This window comes from Microtus ochrogaster, unplaced genomic scaffold (assembly GCF_000317375.1).
Source record: "Microtus ochrogaster isolate Prairie Vole_2 unplaced genomic scaffold, MicOch1.0 UNK81, whole genome shotgun sequence".
In the NCBI taxonomy this organism is placed as follows: Eukaryota; Metazoa; Chordata; class Mammalia; order Rodentia; family Cricetidae; genus Microtus; species Microtus ochrogaster.
The window spans coordinates 1,313,188-1,320,240 of NW_004949179.1; the positions used below are offsets into that span (position 1 = coordinate 1,313,188).

Consider the following 7,053-nt stretch of genomic DNA (forward strand, 5'->3'; position numbering starts at 1 on the left):
CTAGTTCCAGGACAGGCTCCAAAACCACAGAGAAACCCTGTCTCGAAAAACCAAAAAACAAACAAACAAACAAACAAAAAAACCAGGGTCTCTCACTATGTAACCCAGATTGGCCAGAAAACGTGATTCTCTCTAACCCTTGTCAGTTGCTGGGATGGCAACGGGACATACATACCCCTCAAGCAGGCTTTCCTTTTACATTAGGATAGGTAACCCTCTGCCTACACAACCTAGGCAGGGGCTCCACCCTGAGCTACGCCCCAGCCCCTCACTAGGGATCCTAGGCAGGGGTACTCTATGGCAGCACACGCTGTACCCAGTGCGTATGATCCCCCACCCGTGTGTGTCATCACTGTAGTGGAGCCCTGTACCCTGCAGAACCTCACACTGGACTCTACAGATGAATGGACACACACACACACAGACACACGCACACACGCGCGCCTCGGGGAGGCACTGTACAGCAACCAGAACCTTAACTGCGGGGCTGGTCAGTCACCCCGGGGTAGGTAGACAAGCTGAGGAGTCTGGCCTCAGGTGAGGGAGGCTATGCTGCTGGGACTATCAGGATCACATCTCTTCCCGTCAGGAGGGATAGATCTGTGATCCAAACACTTGGGAGCTTGAGGCATGAGGGTCACCCATTTCAGGCCATCTTGGCTACACAATGAGTCCATACCAAAAAGCAATCGTGGCCGAAATACCGCCACCCCAAAACCCACCTGCCCAAGGCTTGCAACTGCCTAGTGCCCTCATTCTCTACCTCCCCCACATTCCCTACTCAGTGCCACAATGAATGACAGTGCTGTGGGGTCCAGGACACCCGGACATCAGCACCTCTCAGCCTCTCTGTGTGAAGTCCCCCTTTCTGGTCCTACTGGAACCCTGTACCTCCATAGCCATCCTATCACGAGAGGAGCACTCCCTGGGGCAGGAATGAGTGGTGCAAAAGAGAAGGCAGCAGGACTCGGGGCTCACAAAGCCCCATCCAGCTGTTGTGTGTGAGCACAACTGGGTGTAGACACCATGTGGGCGGGGGTCCTGAGAGCTGGCCAGCGGTGGCCCAGGAGTGGAGGCTGTGACCTGGCTCCTAAGCACGGCCCTGCCTGCTTCAGTCAGGATGTCAGTCATATTGGAACACAGTGCAATGTGTAGCCCAGCAGCTTGGATCCCCTCGCTTGTGGCCAAGGCACGCCCGTGTGTGCCTCAGTTTCCACACACACTGCCATGGGGCAGGCATCAGAACCCCTGCCTGCACAAGACACCCCAGCTGGACCCCACCGAGCTGGCAGAGAATGGTCAGCATGGGCTGGAGATGGCTCAGTGGTTAGAGCATTGCCTGCTCTTCCAAAGGTCCTGAGTTCAATTCCCAGTAACCACATGGTGGCTCACAACCATCTGTAATGAGGTCTGGTGCCCTCTTCTGGTCTGCAGGCATACATGCAGACAGAATATTGTATATATAATAAATAAATAAATATTTAAATAAGAGAGAGAGAGAACGGTCAGCAGCAAAGCTCTGGGGTTCCCAGGAATCTCCTGGACACCGCGGAAACTGAGGCACCCAGCTCCACCCATGGAGTCTCTGAATCCTTTCCCCGTGGCAGCCACACCTGCCTGCGTTTGAGTCTTCAGACAGCAATCAGCCCTGTGCCACATGCCCTTCTGACACCTGGCCTGGAACTTTCCATCCTCCTGCCTCAGCAGTGATGGGGTGACCGGATATGCAATGCAGCACATTGCCAGGCTAACCCAGTAAACGCCTACTGAACCTTCGGGCCAGGGTGGGCGTGGCGGCCCATGAAGAGGCAGAAGGATACCCGAGTTCCAGGCCAGCCTGCGGGTTTCTCGCTCCCTCTCTCCCCATCCCTCTCTCCCTCTCAATTACTGTATATTTATCATTTAACAAATCATCGTCCCCAACACGCTGGGCGCACAAAGGAGGCCATGTGCAAAGGGCCCTCACCAGGGACCAGATCAAGTCGGCACCACCACCTCGGTTTCCCGACCTAAACGAAAACCACCAGGAAAAATGTTCCCAGGCCGGTCATCACTGGCGCACGCATGTGACCACGCCACTTGGCAAAGCTGAGGCAAGAGGACTACACCGAGTTCGAGGCAGCCTAGGCTACAAAATGAGCCCGGGGTCCAAATAAACCCTCTCAAAAAGTGCTCACGTAATTCCCCGTGAGTGCTGCCGAGCGGCAGGAAAAAAGTCAGGGGAAACGCCTCCTCCTCCAGGAAGCCCTCCAGGCTCGGGCTGGGCCTGGGAACGGGCTCCGCTCCCCGCCACCTGCCGCGCCTGCGCGCGGGAGCACCCACCCCCGGGCACCCCATCTCCGGTTCCGTCTTCCCGGCGGAAGGACCCCAGGCCGAGCCGCGCCTGCCCAGCGAGCCCCACAGCCCGGCTCCGCCCGCGCCGCAGCCGCTCCTACCTCTTCCCCCGGCACCGGCTCGGTCGCGTGTCCGTGACGTCACCGCGCCTGCGCACTCACTTTTAGGAGGCGCGCCGCTCATGACGCTAGCTGATGCCGCCATCTTGGTAGAGGCTATGCCAACCAGTTTTCCTCTAAACCAAAGTTCTTAACCAATGTTGCCAACTTTTCTTCTTTTTTCCGAGCAAATTATGTTTCTAAATGTCATTTCATAGTCTCGTTTCAGATATTGATGAACAAAGACAGACGATAAAGCGACAATCTACGACAATGACCTTATCAAGCTGGCCGCTGCCCGGAGAAAAGATGGCGGAGCCGGCGTCACATGGGGTCTATGAATGACATTCATTGCCGGGCCGCCAGGGGGCGGCCGTGCCCACATGGGGCCGCGGCCTGGCCTTTCCCGGGCAATTTGCCAGGTCAGTGGCCACCCTGGCTCGGGACAAAAGAGAGAACAGCATTCCTTGTCACGCCCTGGTGGGAAAACTGAAGATCAGAGCGAGTAGAAATTTAATTAGACTAAAATGCAACCGATAAAAAAAAAAAAAAAAACCCACCAAGGGTAGCGCTCACCCGCCGGGAGGCAGAGGCAGGCGGATCTCTGTGAGTTTGAGACCAGCCTGGTCTACAAGAGCTAGTTCCAGGACAGGAACCAAAGCCACAGAGAAACCTTGTCTGGAAAATCCAAAATAAATAAATAAATAAATGAAATGAAATGAAATGCAGCCGACATAGCCAGGCGTGGTTTCCAGCGCAGCGGGGCCTGAAGCAGCTGGCGGGGACGCTGAGATAAATCACCCGGATAATAGACAACCCCCCCCCACGGCTCGGCTTCCTCCGTTGTCCCTGTTTCTTCTCTTCAGCTTCACTCCCCGACCCCGCCGAGCTGTTCTCTGACACCTGTAACTTCATCCATAACTAAGCTTATCCTAACCTGCCATACGTCAAATGTGCATCTGTCAGATTTACTGCGGCGTCGTGGGTCACCCCTGGGTCCCTGTGTGTCCAGATGGTGTTGTGCCCCCCAAGGAGGGTTTCAATGAGTCGTTCGCCATTCCCTGATGGCCTCCTCAGCCCCGCTGCCAGGCCCTGATTCCCAGCAACCCCGCGGGGCTTCCTCCACCACCTCCTCTCCCCAATCCTGCCTGGTCCTGCCTGATTCCGCTTCCCCTGTGACTGTGATATCGGGAACCGGGACCTGAGGCATCCGGAAAGCGGGGAAGAGCAGGACCCATGTCCACACCCACCGTGGGGCTGGGGACTGGGGCACAGCCCCGCTGTCCCCTGAAGCAGCGCGAGGAACAACTCTTCCAGAGAACTTGACTGTGGTGAAAGCCGGATGCTGCGTGGATGGAAAAGCACCTCGGGGAGCTGCCTCAGGTACGGGGGCGCAGGGTGACTAAGATTGGTTCGGGAGCCAAGGCCCCCCGGGGCGCGGGCGTGGACTTCCAGGGAAGATCCACGCTCCGGCAGGTCACTTTCAAAGTTTTTGAAGTTCCATTTCCCTTGAGGACCCGGGTGCAGGTGTGGGGGTTCGTCCCCTCACCTCAGGGCTGCGTGTCAGAATGTGTCAAAGGCGGGAGCAGGAACCCCTGGGACTGTGCCCTTCCTGGAAATAGGAAAATTTCAGGTCTCCAGCCTGGGAGGAAGCATTAGAAACGGTTGGGGTCCCAGCTCAGCCAGATCCCCGGGTGAGGGTTTCCCGGGTTTGCACCCCACCCTGCCTCGGGTTCAGGGCTCAGACACCAGATGGTATCTTCCAGGGAGACCCTGACCTCAGGTTCCTATTTTAGTTCTGAGAACAAATGGTGTAGACCAGGCCGGCCTGGAGCTCACAGAAATCTCCCTGCCTCTGCCTGGCAGGCAGGGATTAAAGGCGGGCACCACCACACCTGGCCATGTTTGTTTATTTAGACGGAGGACTATGTAGCCCAGTCTGGACTAGAACTCACTCTGTAGCCACGGAGCCCATCTGGGTGCACTACATCCTGAGAGCTGGGATGGCAGGTGAAAGGAACCGGACTGTGCAGTCCGAGGTCATGGAAAATGGGGAAAGACACCGAACCCAACAGCCTGAGCTGGCCCCCCATCTCGGGGCATGCTGAGAAGGACCCAAAGGAAAAGAGACACAATTGTCAACCTGTAACACTGAAGTCGACTTTCTCCTGTGCCTCTCGGCAGTGATGGGATGGGGGATGGGCCCCGACAAGGAAGCCCCCTCCTGGCCAGGCCCTGCAGGCAGCACTTCTGTTGCCATGGAGACATCCACATTGAGTGGCATTCACAGAAGAAATCAGCCGAAGGATACCAGGTGTGGTAGCCCACGTGCATTATGTCAGCCCTAGGGAGGCTGAGGCAGGAGAATTATCACAAGTTTGAGACCAGCCTAAGCTACACAGTAAGACAAGTCTCACAAAAGTGAGTGCTGGGACTCAGTTAACAGTGCTTGCACAGACTAGGACTGAGCCATAAGCTGGATAGATGGTGGCACCATCTGTCACCATAAGACACAGGAGGAGGGGGCTGGAGAGATGGCTCAGTGGTTAAGAGCATTACCTGCTCTTCCCAAGGTCCTGAGTTCAATTCCCAGCAACCACATGGTGGCTGACAACCATCAGTAATGAGATCTGGTGCCCTCTTCTGGCATGTGGGCATACATGCAGGCAGAATGTTGTATATATAATAAATCTTTAAAAAAAAGAAACATTAAAAAAAAAAAAGACACAGGAGGAAGGAGAATCAGGAGTTCAAAGCTGGCCTTGAATTTGAGGCCACAGTGGGCCACAGGAGAACCTGAGCCAAAATGAGAAAGCCAGGCGGTAGTGGCGCACGCCTTTAATCCCAGCTCAGGAGGCAGAGGCAGGCGGATCTCTGTGAGTTCGAGGCGAGCCAAGGCTATAGAGGAAAACAAAAGAAAGAGCATGGAACAATCAGACAGTGCTGTCTCTGCCTCTCAAGCCATGGATGGCAAAGGCAGGCAGGCCTCCGGTGACAGCAGCGTTTGGTGCCCCCAGAGAAACGCAAACGTTTGTCCTGATAAAGCATTGCCTGTGTTTGTTATTAAACTTCATAATTTTATCTAAATGGCAAAGTTCACATGTGACATTGATACGATGATAAATTTACAGTGTGTTTGGAGACAGAAACTCACGCAGCTGGGGTGACCTCCTTGGGTCGATGTTGCGGCAGGATTTCTCTGTGCAGAGCAGGCTGGCCTCAAGAGCCCTGAAGAAGGAAGTGGGCACAGTGCACCCCTATTATGTTGGGGATGGGCAAGCGCTTTATGCATGCTAGGGAAACCCTCTACTGTTGTGCTGCAAGCTCTGCATGCACTGAGCCCCCCCCCCCCCGCACTCTGCCTGCTGGGCTGGTCACTTTCTCTGAAGTCTGTTTTGTGGTGAAGGTTAGAATGTCCCCAAACCCTGATGCTTCATCTGCCCGTGTGGAAGGTGACAGGAGTGGGGTTCATACCCGGCTCAGACTTGCTCATCCATTTTCAGTTAAGCTCAGGCCTATCAGTCAGCCAACAGGCTCACGTTCCTCCCACCGTCCATGTGGCATGTTGATGCTGCTAAACACAGACACCCCTTGACAGAGCATGGCCTTACACACATGGCTCCCGCAGGTCACAGCAAGGCTGCTGAGAAGCTGCCCTCACAGCCACGTCCTGCGAACAGACCCAGTTCTCACCACTGCTACTGCAGGAAGAGGATGCCGGGGGATGGCTCCTCGAGAACCTTTCTACGCTCCTCCCGAAAGGTACATTTTTCACACACTTGCGAAATTCGTCCTCAGAATCGGGCCTTAATCTTCCACACATGAAATGTTTCTGAGGTCACGGCACCCTGGCCAGCAAGCCCAGCCATCCACAGCCAGAGCAAACTGGTTATCTTCCCAGTCACCAGGGGCCCAGGGGCCCTGGCTACACTGTAGAGGGGTGGGGGTGCCGGTAGGGCCCGCCTAGGATCCCCCGAGGGGCTGGGGCCAGTTCTAGTTTCCTCCCAGTAGAGGACATAGAAGGAAAAAGAAGAAAATGGAGTCAATTCAGATAAAATGAATTCAAACATCCAAGCGAGTCTGTGGTAAAGGCAGAGAGACACTGAGTAGCTTTGTCCAGGCCCTCCTCACAGGGGCTGCCGGTAGACCCCGCCGTGTTGAGGGGTGTAAGAAGAGGCTCCCCATTTCTTCCTTATTATTTTGTTGTTGTTGTTGTTGTTGGAATTCAGATAAAACCTAACAGGACTAATCATAGCTGCTGCTTTTCTTCTTTTGTTTAGAGGCAGGGTCTCTCAAGCCAGCCCAGTCTGGCCTGGAACTTGTGACAATCCCTCTGCCTCCACTTCTCCAGTGCTGAGATGACTGTGTGCACCAAGCCTGGTCTTGATTTTATTTTTGTTGCTTTATTTTTTTTGTTTTCTGTTTTTGATTTTTCGAGGCAGGGTTTCTCTTTGTAGCCCTGGCTGTCCTGGAACTCACTCTGTAGACCAGGCTGGCCTCGAACTCAGAGACTGAGATCTGCCTGCCTCTGTCTCCTGAGTGCTGGGATTAAAGGCCTGTGCCACTGTCACCTGGCTGTCCTTGTTTTCCAATGTGTTTCTTTTTTTTTTTTTTGTTTTTG

At 54.7% G+C, this 7,053-nt stretch overlaps 1 protein-coding gene across 3 annotated transcripts in view; it reads right to left on the reverse strand.

Annotated features, from left to right (window-relative positions):
* The window catches only part of Ccdc124 (coiled-coil domain containing 124), a 4,675-nt gene extending 2,174 nt beyond the window's left edge, over positions 1-2,501 (reverse strand). The window contains exon 1 of one of the 3 annotated variants that reach the window (XM_005370593.2): positions 2,436-2,501. The gene's annotated coding sequence lies outside the window, so the exon portion shown is untranslated. Of the gene's footprint in view, positions 1-2,177; positions 2,303-2,322; positions 2,386-2,435 lie in introns of those variants that run through there. The other 2 variants (XM_013354948.2, XM_026777778.1) reach the window with 2 other exon arrangements.
* Positions 2,502-7,053: the final 4,552 nt, after the last annotated feature.